The sequence below is a fragment of the Equus przewalskii genome, chromosome X (assembly GCF_037783145.1).
Source record: "Equus przewalskii isolate Varuska chromosome X, EquPr2, whole genome shotgun sequence".
Classification (NCBI taxonomy): domain Eukaryota; kingdom Metazoa; phylum Chordata; class Mammalia; order Perissodactyla; family Equidae; genus Equus; species Equus przewalskii.
Window position 1 is genome coordinate 58,773,515 of NC_091863.1, and position 18,443 is coordinate 58,791,957.

Consider the following 18,443-nt stretch of genomic DNA (forward strand, 5'->3'; position numbering starts at 1 on the left):
AAGGAACTTGGAAAGCCCCAAGGGTACACAGATCATACTTTTAGAACTGTTGCTTTAGAGACTCCCCTACATGTGTACACCAGGATACATTTATTAAAATGTTGAACATAGAATTATTGTTAATTCCAAAAGACAGAAAACAGACCAAATGTCCAACAATAGAAGAAGAATAAATTGAAATACATATTTATGCATTTGAATACAATAATAAAAATTAATTAACTACAGTTATAAATGATGATACAGATATACCTCAAAACATAGTATTAAGGATTTCCATCTCTAGTCATGATGAAGTAACATGGACCAGATTTATCCTCCCATCTCACACAGAAATAAAACTTTAGAAAGTATAAAAAACAACAGGTTTCAGACATTAGACAATAAACAGCACAGGACTGTGATCCATGAATGAAAGGAAACAAATGATGTGAGCTCTAAAATTTCACAGGCATTCTGTACCTTGGAGCAGGAAAGGTAATCCCAAGCAGAACACTGCAGTCTGGCTGAGTTAAAGAGAGAGATCAGGGTTCAGGGATGCTGAGGCAGCTGGAAATTGTGTGTCAGAATTCCAGAGGAAAAGAATTGTGCAGAAAAAGGGTTTCCAAAATTTGCATAAGTATCCTCTTGAGTTTATGCTAAATATTAAGATATGCATGCATAGAGTGGAACTCCAAGAGGTTGAGCAAAGAGAAAACAGAGAACTCTGATCTCCCAGTGACTGCAGAGGGTTGGAAGATGTTTGATATATGACAAACAAGAATACAGAGTCTTTGTTGATCACTCAGAGCATTTGGTAAGAACCACAGAAGCAACATGCCTTAGTTTTGCAGCTAAACTCTTACTGGAAGAAGGTTATTCTAAACTTTAAGAAAACATAAAAGCATGCTTCAAAAAAATCAAGCTAAGCAAATAACTACCAAAAAAAAAAAAAAAAGCTCAACACTCCTTAAAGGAAAACGACAAAGTTCAGACTCTCTAAAACATAAAATTGTAAGTTCCCAGCATCTAATTAAAACTTATTACATAATAAGGCATGAAAGTATGTAACTCACAACAAGGAGAAAAATCAGTCAATAGAAACAAACCCAGAAATGAAAGAGATGATGGATCTAACAGGTGATATTAATTTATAAATAAAATTCAAGCATTGAAAGGAAATGTGAACATAGTGATGAGAAAAGTGAAAGATTAAAACTATAACCAAATGGAACTTCTAGTGATAAAAAAATATAATATCTGAAAGGAGAAATTCACTGGATGAGATTAAGAGCATATTAGACACTGCAGAATGAAAGACCAGCGCTATTTATATTGCTATATTTATATTGCCATTGAAGAAATAGCAATAAGTTAGCTAAAATGAAACACAGAGAAAAAAAAAAGACTGAAGAAAAAATAAACAAAGCCTCAGTGGCAAAAGTAATCTATGATAAAATGTAGTTAGAGTTGTCCAAATTTGATGAAAGCTATGATCCGAGAACTCCAAACAGCTCCATAAACCCTAAGGAGTATAAACACAAAGAAAACCATACCAAGGCACATCATAATCACATTCCTGAAAACTAGAAATAAAGAAAAATCTTAAAAGTAGCAAGAGGAAAAAAGACTCATTTTGTACAGAAGGAAAAAGATAAAATGATCATAGACTTCCTGTCAGAAACTAGGCATTCCATAAAACAGTGAAATGATATCTTTACAGTTCTCAGAACCATAAATTAAAAGTCAATGTGGAATTCTGTAGCAAACAAAAATATCTTTCAAAACAGAAGAAGAACCATTTTTTTCAAACAAAGAAAAGCTGAAAGAGTTCATCACCGGCGGACATGCCTACATGACATGTCGAAGGATGCTCTTCAGGAAGAAGGAAATTAATATCAAATAGAACCTTTGATCTACATCAGGGATTCTACACAATGGCATTATTGATATTTTAGCCCAAGTAGTTCTCTGTTATGGTGGGCTGCCCAGTGCATTGTAGAACATTTAACAATATCCCTGGCCTGTACCCACTAGATGTCACTACCACCTCCCAATTTGACAACCAAAAACATCTCCAAACATTGCCAAATGTCTCCACGGGGGTACATGAAATTACCACCTGAGAACCATCCATCTATACAAATGAATGAAGAGGACAGGAAATGACAAACATATGAGTAAGTGAAAACTATCCTTCTCTTTTATTTATTTATTTATTTATTTTTTAATTGCAGTAATATTGGATTATAACATTATATAGCTTTCGGATGTACATCATAATATAAAAATATCTTTTTCTTGTCTTTCAATTTGTTTAAAAGAGAGTTGACTGTATAAAACAAAAATAACAATATATTATGGGGCTTAAAACATATATATATATATAAAATTAATATTGATGCCAAAAATGGTACAGAATATGGAAGTAGAGAAATGGAAGTATATTGTAAAGTTCTTCCATTTTACATGATGTAGTATAGTATCATTTGAAAGTACAGTATATAGGTATATTACAAATGAGGTCAGCAGTTCTCAAAGTTTGGCTTACATATGAATCACTTGGAGAGTTTGTTAAAAATCAGTATGGTGGGCTCATCCCCAGAGTTTCTGATTCAGTAGGATGAGATGAGGTCTGAGAACTTGCTTTTCTAACAAGTACTCAGGTAGTGTTATTGCTGCTAGTATGGAAACCACATTTTCAGAAGCATGGCCTTAGAGCAACCAATAAAATTTAAAGAGGTAAAATTAGAAAAAGAGGAAGAAACTAAACCAAAAATTAGCAGAAGAAAGGAAATAAAAGAGATTAAAGCAGAAATAAGCAAAATAATAAATTAAAAAGTAATAGAGAAAATCAATGAAACCAAAAGTTGCTTCATTGAAAAGATCAATAAAATTGACAAACCTTTAGTGAAATGACTAATAAAAAAGAGATAAGACTGAAATTACTAAAAATTAGAAATGAAAGTAGGGAGATTGTCATTGATCTTTAAAAAAAGGATTGTAAGAGAATATTATGAACAACTATATGCCAGCAAAGTAGGTAACCTAGATGAAATGCACAAATTCCTAGAAATACACAAACTATCAAAACAAACACAAGAGGAAATAGAAAATCTGAATAAACCTAAAACAAGTAAAGAGATTGAATCAGTAATGAAAACTCTCAACAAGGAAAATTCCAGGATAAAAATGGCTTCACTGATGAATTCTACCAGTCATTTAAAAAATTAACACCAATCCTTCTCAAACTCTTCCAAAATATTGAAGAAAAGGAAACACATCATAACTCATTCTATGAGGCCAGGAATTACCCTAATATCAAAGCCAGACAAAGACATCACAATCAAAGAAAACTACAGACAGATACCCCTTGAATATAGATGTACAAATCCTCAACAAAATTCTAGTAAACCAAGTTCAGCAGTATATTAGAAGGATTATACATCATGACCAAGTAGAATTTATCCCCGGAATGCAAGTGTAGTTTAACACATAAAAATCAATGTGATATACCACAGTGGTAGAATAAAGGGAGGGAATCTACATGATCATCTCCAGTGAGGCAGAACAGCATTTAACAAAATCCAACACATTTTCAAGATAATACATGTTTAACTTAGGAATTGAAGGGAACTTCCTCAATCTGATAAAGGGCATTTACATAAAACCCAGAACTAATGTCATACTTATTGGTAAAAGACTGATAGCCTTCCTTCTAACATGAAGAAGGAGAAAAGGGTGCTCAATTTCATCACATCAGTTCTACATTGTACTGGAAGTTCTAGCCAGAGCAATTAGGCAAAAAAAAAAAAAAAAAGAAAAAAGAAAAACCGTAGAAAGCAAGAATTAAAACTGTCCCCATTTGTAGATAACATGACTGTATATATAGAAAATGATAAACAATCAAAAACAATTACTAGAGCTGATAAATGAATTCAGCAAAATTGCAGGATACAAGATCAACACACAAAAGTTAGTCTTATATATACTAACAATGGTAAAATTTTTATATTATAAGAATTTCACCTCAAAAAAGAGGTAAAAGAAGTATGCATAATAAGCCAATATTGTATTGTAAATGGAATCATAGAAAATATTCAATCCAAAAGAAGGTAGGAAAAGAGAAAAATAAACAACAAAAAAAGATGGGACACTAATAATGAGCTAGCAGAAAGAGAACTAAAGAATACAATCTCATTTACAATCACAAAAAAGAATAAAATATCTAAGGAATAAGTGTAACCAAGGAGGTGAAAAACCTATGCACTGAATAAGTATAAGACATTATTGAAAGAAATTGAAGGTGACATAAAGAAATGGAAAGATATTCATGCTCATGGATTAGAAGAATAAACATTGTTAAAATGTCCATATTACCTAAAGCAATCTACAGGTTCAACGCAATCTGAATGACATTCTTCACAGAAATAGAAGAAAGAATCCTAAAATTTATATGGAACAACAAAAGACCTCAAATAGCTAAAGCAATCCTGAGAGAACAAAACAGAGCTGGAGGCATCACGATCTCTGACTTCAAAATATACTACAAAGCTATAGTAATTGAAACAGCATGGTACTGGCACAAAAACAGTTACATAGATCAAGGGAACAGAATTGAAAGCCCAGAAATAAAACCACACATCTATGGACAAACTTTTGACAAAAGGGCCAAGAAATACAATGGAGAAGGGAAAGTCTCTTGAATAAATAGTGGTGGGAAAACTGGACAGCCACATGCAAAAGAATGAAAGTAGATCATTATCTCACACCATACAGAAAAATTAACTCAAAGTGGATTAAAGACTTGAAAATAACATCTGCAACTATAAAACACCTAAAATAAAATATAAGCAGTACACTCTTTGACATTATTCTTAGTAGCATCTTTTAGAATACCATGTCTACTCGGGCAAGGGAAACAAAAGAAAAAATTAAGAAACGAGACTACATCAGACTAAAAATCTTCTGCACAACAAAGAAAACCATGAACAAAATGAAAAGAAAACCCACCAATTGGGAGAAAATATTTGCAAATCATATATCTGACAAGGGATTAATTTCCAAAATATATAAAGAACTCATACAACTCAACAACAACAAAAAACAACCCAATCAAAAAATTGGAAGATGACATGAACCAACATTTTTGTGAAGAAGATGTACAAATTGCTAACAAGCACATGAAAATATGTTCAATATCACTAAGTATTAGGAAAATGCAAATAAAGACTACCATGAGATATCGCCTCACACCCATCAGAATGGCTATAATTACCAAGACAAAAAATAACAAATGTTAGAGAGGATGTGGAGAAAAGGGAACCTTCTTACACTGCTGTTGGGAATGCAAACTGGTGCAGCCACTGTGGAAAACAGTATGGAGATTTCTAAAAAAATTAAAAATCAAATACCATATGACCCAGCTATCCCACTATTGGGTATTTATCCAAAAGACTTGAAATCAACAATTCAAGGAGATTTATACACCCCTATGTTCATTGTAGCATTATTCACAATAAGCAAGACATGGAAGCAACCCAAGAGCCTATCAAAGAATGAATGGATAAAGATACGGTGTATATATATACAATGGAATACTACTTAGCCATAAAAAAGACAAAAATGTCCTGTTTGCAGCAACATGGATTGACCTTGAGGGTGTGATGTTAAGTGAAATAAACCAGACAGAGAAAGACAAACAGCACATGATTTCACTCGTTTGTGGAAAATAAATGAACGCATGGATAAAGAGAACAGACTGGTTATTACCAGAGGAGAAACGGGTTGGGAGGGCAAAAGGGTAAAGGGGCACATATATATGGTGACAGACAAAAATTAGACTATTAGTGGTGAGCACAATGTGGTCTATACAGAAACTGATAAATAATAACATACACCTGAAGTTACACAATGTTATAAACCATTATGACCTCATAAAAATACAGAAAGATTAAAGGTAGAAGGATGAAAAATATATACCATGCAAAAACTAAGCAAAATATTTTTAGTGGCTATGATAATATCATAAAATGTAGACAAAATAGGGAATATTTCCAGTAATAAAAGGAATATTTCATAGTGATAAAATAGTTAATTTATCAGGAAAAGATGACAACCTTCAATGTGTATGCACGCAATAAAAAAGCTTTAAAAATGCATTAAGCAAAACAAAGTTGAAAGAAAAAGTAGATAATGGCACCATTACAGTCAGAGACTTTAACACTCTTACCTCAGTAATTGATACACAAATAGACAGAAAATTACTAAGAATATCAAATTTGTACACTATCATCCAACTTGACCTAACTGACATTTATAAAACACTCCATCTAACCACCTCAGAATATATATTATTCTGAAGTGCACACAGAATGTCCATAAATATAGACAATGTGCTTGGCCATAATATAAATATCAATATATTTTAAATGGTTGGAATAATATATTCTCTAACCAAAATAATATGAGATATCAATAATAAAAACACAACAAACCAGAATGTGTGCCAAAATTTTAAATGGTTGGAATAATATATTCTCTAACCAAAATAATATGAGATATCAATAATAAAAACACAACAGACCAAAATGTGTGCCAAAAGTTAAAGCAGTTCTCAAAGGGAAAATCATAGATTTAAAAGATTATATCAGAAAAAAAGAAAGGTCTCCAGTCAATGTTATAACATATCACATTGATAAGTAGTAGCTAGGAAAAGGTGAGCAAATTAAACCCAAAGTAGTAGAAGGAAGGAAATAATAAAGAGTAGAAATCAAAGAAAGTGGAAACGAACATTAGAAAAATAAGTAACACCAAAAGTTTAGCTTTTCAAGGTAAATAAAATTTACAAACTTCTAGTTAGATTAAGTAAAAACAAAAAGGGAAATGATACAAATTTTCAATATCAGGAATGAAAGAAGGAATATCACTATGCATATTACCAATGTGAAAATCATAATAAATAGGAAAAAATTAATGCCAATAAATTCCACAACTTAGATAAAATAGACAATTTTTTGTGAAACAGCACTTACCAAAATTGACTAAAAGAGAAATAAAAAATAAATAGCTCTATATCTACTACAGAAATTAAATTCATGATTTAAAACCTTACCACAAGGAGCTTCCTGGTTGGTGAAGACATCAAGGTGCTGGGAGAGTGACATGCTGGGACAAGGCAGGGAAGCTCCATGACACTTCCCGCCTTCATACCTTGCCCTATGCATCTTTCATTTGGCAGCTTTCTGAGGTGTACATAATTTTTAATTTTTTGTACTTGAATATTTCTACGTAAAACTGACATTTACTCTTGACAAATAAAATACATCCACATACTTTAAAAGAAAAAAAGTCTTACCACGAGAAAATTCCAGGGTGAGGTTGTTTCACTGGTGAATTCTATAGAACATTTAAAGAAGGATTAATACCAATTTTACACAGTCTCATTTTATGAGGCCTATCTTATGCTGATACCAAAACCAGATAAAATCATAACAGAAAAAGTGAACTATCCTACGAACAAAATCTCTTAAGATTTTAGCAAAATAAATTCAGTAGTATATAAAAATGATAACACACCATGTCAAAATGGGGTTTATCCCAGGATAACAAAATAGGTTTACCATTAAAAATACTCTAATTCAGCCTATTAAGATAATAAAGGAGAAAATCTTATGTGATCATCTCAAGAGATGCAGAAAAATTATTTGGCAAAATTCAATACCCATTCATGGTAAAAAGTCTTAGCTAACTAGAATAAGAAGGGAATTTCTTCAATCTAAGCGACAGCATCTATTAACAAAAAAAGCTACAGTTAATATCATACTTAATGTTGAAAGGCTAAATGTTTTCCCCCTAAGATCAAGAACTAGACAACAGTGACTTTCACTACTCATATTCAACATTGTGCTGGAGATCCTAGCCAGTTTAATAAAGGGAAGAAAAAGAAATTTAAAAACATACATATTATAAGGGTAGAAATGAAATTTTTCATTTAGAAATGGCATGATTATGCAGAAAATCCTAAGATATCTACAAGAAAAAGCAGCTAAAAATAGGAAGTGAGTTTAGCAAGGTCACAGAATACAAGGTCAACAAACAAAGTCAACTGTACAAAGCAATATATTATTATAAATTAAAATGCAGAAGATATCATTTAAAAAAACATGAAGCACTTAGGGATAAATTTAATAAACTATGTGCAAGAATTATAAACTGAAAATAAAAAAACTTTATTCAGAGAAATAAAAGGAGACAAAATAAATTGACATGCTGTATTCATGGATTGAAAGACTTGATATTGTTGAGATACAAATTTTCCTCAGAATTGATCTAAAGATTCAAGACAATCTTGATTAAAGTCTTAAGAATTATTTTTGTGGGAATTTTCAAGCTAAATTGTAAAATGTATGTGAAAATCCAAAAACCTTAGAATAGCCAAAACAATTTTGGAAAAAGGGAGAACAAAAGTTGTAGGACTTGCACTACCCAATTTGAAGACATACTACATGGCTATAATAATCAAGACAGTGTGATAATAGCATATGAAGAGACATATAGACCAGTGAAACAAAATAGAGAGTCCATAAATAGACTCACACATGTGTAGTCAATTGATTTTCATAAATAGTACCAAGGTAATTTAATCAGGAAAGGATAGTGTTTTCAACAAATTATGCTGGACCTTCACCATTACTTCAAACCATACACAAAAATTAACTCATGATAGATCATTGACCAAATGTAAAAGGCAAGACTCTAAAACTTCTAGAATAAAATACAGTAAAAATCGTTTACAATATTGGAGTAGGCAAAAATTCATTAAGACTCAAAAGCACAAAACATAAAGGGAAAAAATAGTGAATTGGGTTTCATCAAAATCAAAACCTCTCTCTTCAAAAGATACCATTAAGAAAATGAAAAGTCAAGTCACAGACTGGAATAAAATATTTACAATATATGTACCAGACAAAAAGAATATATCCAGGATAAATTAAAAATCTCTTACAATTCAATAATAATATAATTAATCCTATTTCAAAATGGACAAAGAATTTGAAGAGACATTTCTCCAAAGAATGTGGGGATGTAAAATTCTACAACCACTTTGGAAAACTATTTTAGAGTTTCTTAAAAAGTGAAACATATGCCTACCTATGGCCCAGCCATTTTAATCCTTGGTGTTTACACAAAATAAATGAGAACACGTGGCCACACAAAGACTTTTCATGAATATTAATAGCAGCTTTATTCAAAATAGCCAAAAATTTGAAACTGACCAAGTATCCATCAACAGGTGAATAGTAAGCATATTGTGGTATATTTATATAATACTACTCAGAAATAAAAAGGAATGTTTTATTCATACATGCAATGCTATGGATGACTATAAAAATCATTAAGTTGAGTGGAGAAGCCAGACATAAAGATGTAAAAGGATACTTACTGGGTTCCAGTTCAACATGGGACATAGGAGGATCCTGAACTCACCTACTCATATAGACATGCAAAATCTACAACTGCATACAGAACAATCTCCTCTTAAGCAAAACACAAAAGCTAGCTGAGCGACTACTATACATTGGGTGAATGAAAAAAAACCCACATTAAAATGGTTAGGAATGGTTGAGACACAATCTTGCCATAAACCCCACCTCCAGCACAACAACCCACAATCAAGAGGGAACTCACAAACCTGAGCTTCTCCCTGAGGAGCAAAGGGTCTGAACCCTACATCTGGAACCCCAACTTTTAAGACCTACACCTGAGAGATGAGCTCTCAAAACTTCTAGCTTTCAAAGCCAATGGGGCTTGTGTCTATGAGACCCACAAGGTTATAGCAAACTGAGAAGCAGTTCTTAAAGGGCTCACACAGACTCATTCACCCCAGGCCCCAGCACAGAGTCAGGTGACTGAAAGCACCCAGACTTTCTGTGAAAGAGGTTTATTTGCCTATCATAAAGCATTGGCCTGAGGGCCAGGCATCTAATTTAATACACATATAGGGGCCTACAGAAACACTCTCCAAAGACAGAAGCCAGTGGACACCATCTTTGAGCTCTCCCTCTGCCTTGCTCCAGTTGCTGGTATCTCCCAGAAAGGATCTTGTACCCTCATCTGGCACCCTAATTTTTGCAGCTACTACTCAGGGGACACTTCTAGATCACGTGGCTCTGGTGGCCAGCAGGGATTATGGCTGTGGGTCCCACAGGACTGAAACAAATGGACAAAGATTTCTTAATGATCTACAACCCCCAGGGCATTGTGCAGAGAAGGAACAGACTGAGGGGCCCAGGATTTCCCTGAAAGAGGCATATTAGCTTATATTCATTGCTGGAGCCTGAGGAGCAGGCTTCTAATTAAACACACATCTAAAGGCTCTCTGTAATCCTCTCCAGAGACCTCAGAGTGTGGGTGCTATGATAGTGCTCTACCTCTGCCCCACTCCAAGTCATCAGCGTCTCAAAAAGAAGGAGCTTGTTTATATGTCTGGCATCCCAATTTTTGAGTCTGCCACTCATAGGACACAGCCCTTGAGAACCTGGTTCTGGTGGTCAGGGGGATTGTGTTTCCAGGTTCAACAGGGTGGTAACAAACAAAGAAACAGTTTTTAACTGGCTATCACCCCAAGGTTCAATGCAGAGGGAGCAGACAGAAATGCCCATCTCCTAGTCTTCCCCTAAAAGAAGTATATTTGCATACTTTTAAAGTTGCTGTCTATGGGTCTGATTTCCAATCACCCTGAATCTTGGTGCAGACTGCAATCCTCCAGTTTGAGACACTGAAAGTCTTGGCACACCCTCAACTACTGTGAGACACTAAGAACGAAGTAGGCTGCTTGGACGATCACAAAGATTTGAGAGACAAACAAGAGCTAGGGCAGGGTTAGACAATAAGTTTCATCTCCTACATGAGAACACCCCATCAAGACTGGAAGAGGTGGCTGTTTTATCTACTGCATAGATGTCAAAATAGAGAGTCAAGGAAAATGAAGGAACAAAGGAATATGTTCCAAGTGAAAGAGCAAGATAAGTTCTCAATGAAACAGAAGTAAGTTATTTACCTAATAAAGAGTTCAAAATAATGGTCATAAGAATGCTTACCAAGCTCAGAATAAGAATGAACAAACAAAGTGAGAATTTCAACAGAGAAACAGAAAAAATAAGAAGGTACCAAAGAGAAGTCACAGAGCTAAAGAATAAAATAACTGAACTGAAAAATACACTAGAAGAGTTAAACAGTAGACTAGATGAAACAGAAGAAAGCATCAGTGAACTCAAAGATAGGGCAGTGAAACTCAACCAATCAGAGGAAAAGGATTAAAAAATTAAATAAAGTGAAGATAGCTTAAGGGACTTATAGGACAACATCAAATGGACAAACATTCACATTATAGGAGTCCCAGAAAGAGAAGAGAGACAGACAGGGGCGGAAAACTTATTTGAATAAATCATAGCTGAAAACTTCCCTAACATGGGGAAACAGACATCCAGATCCAGGAATCCCAGAGAATTCAAAATAAGATGAACCCAAAGAAGCCCACACCAAGACACAGTATAATTAAAGTGTCAAAAGTTAAAGACAAGGATAGAATCTTAAAAGAAGCAAGAGAAAAAGAACTTGTTACATACAAGGGAATCCCCATAAGACTACCAGCAGATTTTTGAGCAGAAACTTAGCAAGCCAAAAAGGAGTGGCACAATATATTCAAGTGCTGAAAGAAAAACCTGCCAACCAAGAATACTCTACCTGGCAAAGCTGTTCTTCAGAATTGAAGGAAAGATAAACAGTTTTCCAGACAAGCAAAAGCTAAAGGAGTTTGTCACCACTTGACTGACCTTACAAGAAGTGTTAAGGGGACTTCTTTAAGCTGAAACAAATGGATGCTAATTAGTAATAGAAAAACATGAAAGTATAAATTATCACTGGTAAAGGTAAATATATACTAAAATTCAGAATAATCTAATGTTGTAAAGGTGCTGGGTTAATCGCTTATAAAGCTAGTATGAAGGATAAAAGAGAAAAGTAGTAAAAATAACTATAACTACAGTATTTTGTTAATGGACACACAAGACAAAAGACATAAATTGTGACATCAAAAATGTAAAACATGGGGGGCCAGCCCAGTGTTATAGTGGTTGGGTTTGTGTGCTCTGCCTTGGCAGCCCAGGGTTCGCTGGTTCAGATCCCAGGCGTGGACCTGCTCACCGCTCATCAGGTCATGCTGTGGTGGGCATCCCACATATAAGGTGGAGGTGGATGAGCACAGATGTTGGCTCAGGGCCAGTCTTCCTCAGCAGAGCAGGGAGGATTGGTGGCAGATGTTGGCTCAAGGCTAATCTTCCTCACACACACAAATGTAAAACATGGAGAGGGGGAATAAAAATTTAGAGCTTTAGAATTCATTCAAAACTATGTTATCAACTTAAAATAGTCTGTTATGAATATAAGTTGTTTTATGTAAGCCTGATGGTAACCACAGAGGAAAAAAACCAATAGTAGATACACAGCAGAGAAAGAGAAAGAAACTTAAGCATACTGCTACAGAAAAAGATCAAATCACAAAGGAAGAGAGCAAGAGAAGAAGAAAGGAATAAAGAATTAAAAAACAGCCAGAAAACAATTAACAAAATGGCAACAATTCTGTACCCATAAATGGTTACTTTTGATGTAAATAGACTAAATTCTACAATCAAAAAACATAGAGTGGGAGCTGGCCAGGTATCATAGCAGTTAAGTTCACATGCTCTACTTCAGCAGCCCAGGGTTCGCCTGTTCAGCTGCCTGGCGCAGACCTGTGCACTGCTTATCAAGCCGTGCTGTGGTAGGTGTCCCACATATGGAGTGGAGAAAGATGGGCACAGACATTAGGTCAGGATCAATTTTCCTCAGCAAAAAGAGGATTGGTAGCGGATGTTAGCTCAGGGCTAATCTTCTTCAAATATAGATGAATAAATAAATAAACATAGAGTGGCTGAATGAAAAGAAAAAAAGACCAGACCCATGTATATGCTTCCTACAAGAGACACATCCATATAAGGACAGGCAAAGACTGAAAGTGAAGGGATCACAAAGATATTCCATACAATTGGAAACCAAAAGAAACCTGGGGTAGCTGTACGTCTATAAGACAAAATAGACTTTGAAACAAAGACTATAATAAGAGACAAAGAAGGTCATTTTATAATGATAAAAGGGTCAATCCAACAAGAGATTATAACATTTATAAATATTTATGCACTCAACATGGGAGCACCTACATATGTCAAGCAAATATTAACAGACCTAAAGGGAGAGATAGACAGCAATGAAATAATAGTAGGAGACTTCAACCTTATTTCATCAATGAATAGATCATCCAAACAAAAAATCAATAAAAAAACTTTGGATTCAATGACACATTAAACCAGATGGACTTAACAGACATATACAGAATATCCCATCCAAAAGCAACATTCTTCTCAAGCACAAATGGAACATTCTCCAAGATAGATTATGTGTTAGGCTACAAAACAAGTCTTAATAGATTTAAGAAGATTGAAATCACATTGAACATCTTTTCCAACCACAGTGGTAGAAACTAGAATTCTATTACAAGAATAAAACTGGAAAATTCACAAATATGTGGAGATTAAACACCATGATATTGAATACCAATGGGTCAGAGAAGAAATCAAAAGAGAGATAAAAAAAAAACCCTTGACACGGATGAACATGGGAAATATACCGAAACTCATGGAATGCAGCAAAAGCAGTCCTGAAAGGGAAGTTCATAGCAAAAAAAAAAAAATTGCTTACATCAAGAAACAAGAGAGATCTCAAATAAACAACTTTACTTTGCACCTCAAGGAACTAGAAAAAGATGAATGAATGAAGCCCAAAGTTAGTAAAAGGAAGGAAATAATAAAGATCAGAGAGGAAATATATAAAATAGAGAGTATAAAGACAACAGAAGAGATCAATGAAACTAAGAGCTGTTTTTTTAAAAGATAAAGAAAATACACAAACTTTTAGCTAGAACCACCAAGAAAAAGAGAAAAGGGACTCAAATAAATAAAATCTGAAGTGAAAAAGATGTTACAAATGATAACATAGAAAGCCAAAGATCATAAGAGAACAATTATACACCAACAAATTGGACGACCTAGAACAAATAGATGAATTCCTAGAAATATATAATCCACCTTGACTGAATCATGAAGAAACAGAAAATCTAAACAGACCTACTAATTATAAGAGGATTGAATCAGTCATCAAAAACCTTACAACACACAAAAGTCCAGGACCAAATGGCTTTACTGATGAATTCTACCAAACATTTAAAGAAGAATTAATACCAATCCTTATCAATCTGTTCCAAAAAATAAAGTGAAATAAGTCAGACAAAGAAGACAAACATGGAACAGTCTTACTTATGTGGAATCTAAAAAAACCCGAACATATACACAGAGAACAGATTGGTGGTCGTCAGAGGTGAGGGTAAAGGGTGTGAAAATTGGGTGAAGGAAGTCAAAAGGTACAAACTTTCAGTTGTAAAATAAATAAGTCACAGTTTGGTGACTATAGTTTAATATTGTATTGTATATTTGAAATTTGCTAAGAGAATAAGTCTTAAAACTTCTCATCACAAGAAAAAAACACTGTAACTATGTGTTGTGACAGATGTTACCTAGACTTATTGTGGTGATCCTTTCACAATATATACAAATGTCAAATCATTATGTTGTACACCTGAAACTAATATAATGTTATACCATTTGTATCTCAAGAAAAAATAGAATACTTACCATACAATTTTATATATCAAAACTGTAGGAAAGAAAAATAAAATATATGGTGATATAAAGCAAATCAGTGTTTGCCTAGGATCAGAAATGGGAGGAGGGGATTGACTGGGAAGGGGGACAAATTAATCTTTTTAGATAATGGAAATGCTCTATATCTTTGTTGTTCTGATGGTTATGTGAGAATATATACATTTGTAAAAATGCATCTAGCTGTACACTTAAAATGCATGTATTTTGTTATATATAAATTACACCTCAACAAACTTGATTAAAATCATGTTAGCTAGGGGGCCAGCCAGTGGTGTAGTGGTTAAGTTCACACACTCTGCCTCAGTGGCCCAGGGTTCACAGATTCAGATCCTGGGTGCGGACCTACACACCACTCATCAAGCCATGCTGTGGCAGTGTCCTTCATACAAAATAGAGGAAGACTGGCACAGAAGTTAGCTCAGCGACAATCTTCTTCAAGCAAAAAGGAAGATTGGCAATAGATGTTTGCTCAGGGCTAATCTTCCTCACCAAAAATAAATAAATAAAAAATAATATTGAAAAGGGCAAGTTTCAGAACACATACATTATGATTCCGTGTGTATAAATATCAAATAAACAGGCAAACTAGGACAATATATTCTTTAGGGATACATACATATGTGGTAAAAAAAATATGCATAGATAGATAGATAAAAGAATGATTTAGCCAAAGTTCAGAGTAGTGATTTCCTCTGGGAAAAATGGAAGGGTGTTAGATAAGGGGTGCACAGGATGCTTTCAAGTTACTTACAGTGTTCTATTTTCTAAGATGGGTACTGAATACATGTGTTTGCTTTATCTATATTTTATTTTTGTTATTTAACATGCATATACTATATACTTTTTGTACAGAAGAACAAAAAATACAATCTTATTATGTCACCTCATTGCTTAAAATTCTTTCTTATTTATTTGTTTATTTTGTTTATTTTCGGATGTACATCATAATATATTTCGAATTCTGTGGAGATTACGTCATGTTCACCACCCAAAAACTAATTATAGTCCATCCCCTCACATGTGAGCTTCATCACCCCTTTTGCCCTCCCTCCTCCCCCCTTCCCCTATGTTAACCACCAATCCAATCCCCAATGCTATGTGTTTGTGGGTGTTTTTATCTTCTACTTATGAGTGAGATCATATGGTATTTGACTTTCTCCCTCTGACTTATTTTACTCAGCATAATACCCTCAAGGTCCATTCACGTTGTCACAAATGGCTGGATTTCATCATTTCTTATGGCTGAATAGTAGTCCATCGTGTATAAATACCACATCTTCTTTATCCATTCGTCCCTTGATGGGCATCTAGGTTGCTTCCAAGTCTTGGCTATTGTGTATAGTGCTGCAATGAACACAGGGGTGCAAGTATCTTTATGCCTTTGTGTTTTCAAGTTCTTTGGATAAATACCCAGCAGTTGGATAGCTGGATCATATGGTAGATCTATCCTTAATTTTCTGAGGATACTCCATACTGCTTTCCATAGTGGTTGCACCAGTTTGCACTCCCACCAGCAGTGAACAAGGGTTCCCCTCTCCACATCCTCTCCAACCTTTGTTGTTTCCTGTCTTGTTAATTATAGCCATTCTGACCGGAGTGAGGTGATACCTCATTGTAGTTTTGATTTGCATTTCCCCGATGGCTAATGATGTTGAGCATCTTTTCATATGCCTGTTGGCCATCCGTATATCTTCTTTGGAGAAATCTCTGTTCAGATCTTTTGCCCATTTTCTAATTGGATTGTTGTGTTTTTTTTGTTGAGCTGTATGAGTTCTTTGTATATTTTGGATATTAACCCCTTATCTGATATATGGTTTGCAAATATCTTCTCCCAATTGTTAGGTTGTCTTTTCATTTTGTTGATGGTTTCCTTTGCTGTGCAGAAGCTTTTTAGTTTGTTGTAGTCCCATTTGTTCATTTTTTCTTTTGTTTCCCTTGTCCAGTCAGACAAGGGACTTGAAAATATGCTGCTCAGAATGATGTCAAAGAGCTTACTGCCTATGTTTTCTTCTAGAAGTTTCATGGTTTTGGGTCTTACATTCAAGTCTTTAATCCATTTTGAATTGATTTTTGTGCATGGTGTAAGGGAATCGTCTACTTTCATTCTTTTGCATGTGGCTATCCAGTTTTCCCAACACCATTTATTGAAGAGACTCTCCTTTCTCCATCATATGCTCTTGGCTCCCTTATCAAATATTAGCTGTCCATAAATGTGTGGGCTTACTTCTGGGCTCTCAATTTTGTTCCATTGATCTGTGTGTCTGTTTTTGTGCCAGTACCATGGTGTTTTGGTTACTATGGCTTTGTAGTATCTTTTGAAATCAGGGCGTGTGATACCTCCAGCTTTGTTCTTTTTTCTCAGGAATCCTTTGGCTATTCAGGGTCTTTTGTTGTTCCATATAAATTTTAGGATTCTTTGTTCTATTTCTGTGAAGAATGTTTTTGGATCATTGCCTAAAATTCTTGATTGGCTCCCCCTGCACTTAGAGTAAAATCCCAATTCTTTCCATAGTCTAGAAAATCAAGCCCCTCACCTGTTTCAATTCACAGCACCCCTCTCTGCCCACTGCAATACAGGAAAAATTACCTTCTTTTCTCTTCCTTTCCTGCCTTCAGGGCTTAGGTCTTCATTTTATTTCTACCTGATACTATTCTCCAAGATTTTTCACAGGGTTGATTCATTATTTTTCAGATCTCAGCTCAAATGCTACCTTCTCAGTGAATCCTTCTGAAGTGTTTTTTAAAATGCCTTCAAATTCTTTGACACTCTTGCCATCAAGAGGTGAAGTTTATGTCCCATCCCCTCAAAAATGGGCAGGGCTTTTGTGACTGCCTCAATGAATAGAATGCAAGAAAAGTGATATTGTCTGGCTTCCATGGCTAGGCCATGAAAGATGTTAAAGCTTTCATGTGCCTTTCTCTCAGGATGCACTCCTGGGAACCACCACATACAAAGTCCAGCTATCCCGAAGCCACCATACTGGAGAATTCACATGGAGAAACAACATAAAAATAACAAGAGATGCTGGAGGAGCCCCCTGTTGTTTGAATCTTCCAACCTATGTATCAGACACGTGAGTGAAGTCTCCAAGATGTCTCCAGCACCACTGCCATCTGACAGCAACCACATAAGAGACCAATTAAGAACCCTTAACCAAACCAAATCAACCCCAAGATCTGTGTGAGGTAATAATAATAAATGATTTTTGTTGTTTATTATTACTAAGTTTGGGGTAGTTTGTTACACAGCTGTGACTAACCAGAATTTCTTCCATGAGCAATCTATCTGAATTTGTGTCCTCTAAACTAATTTCTCTATATGGTATCATTAAATTAATTTCCTTCATAGATTAAATCTTAATCTTAACATTTTTTATATGTTTAATTGTGTATTGTCTATTTCTTCCTATGAGATGTAAGCTCCAGAAACTAGAATATTGACTAACATGCAGTGGGCTTTTAATAAACATTTTTAAATGAATGAATAAATAGGAGGGAGGGCTGAATCAGAGAGAGGGAGAAAGCACTCTTCTTACCAGGTTGTTTCTGAGGCCACCCCCAGAGATGCTGGACCACACTTGATCACTTTATCCCCACAGTTTAACTTTCTCTGAACCACCCTCCAAACCGACCCTGTCTCCCTTTCCG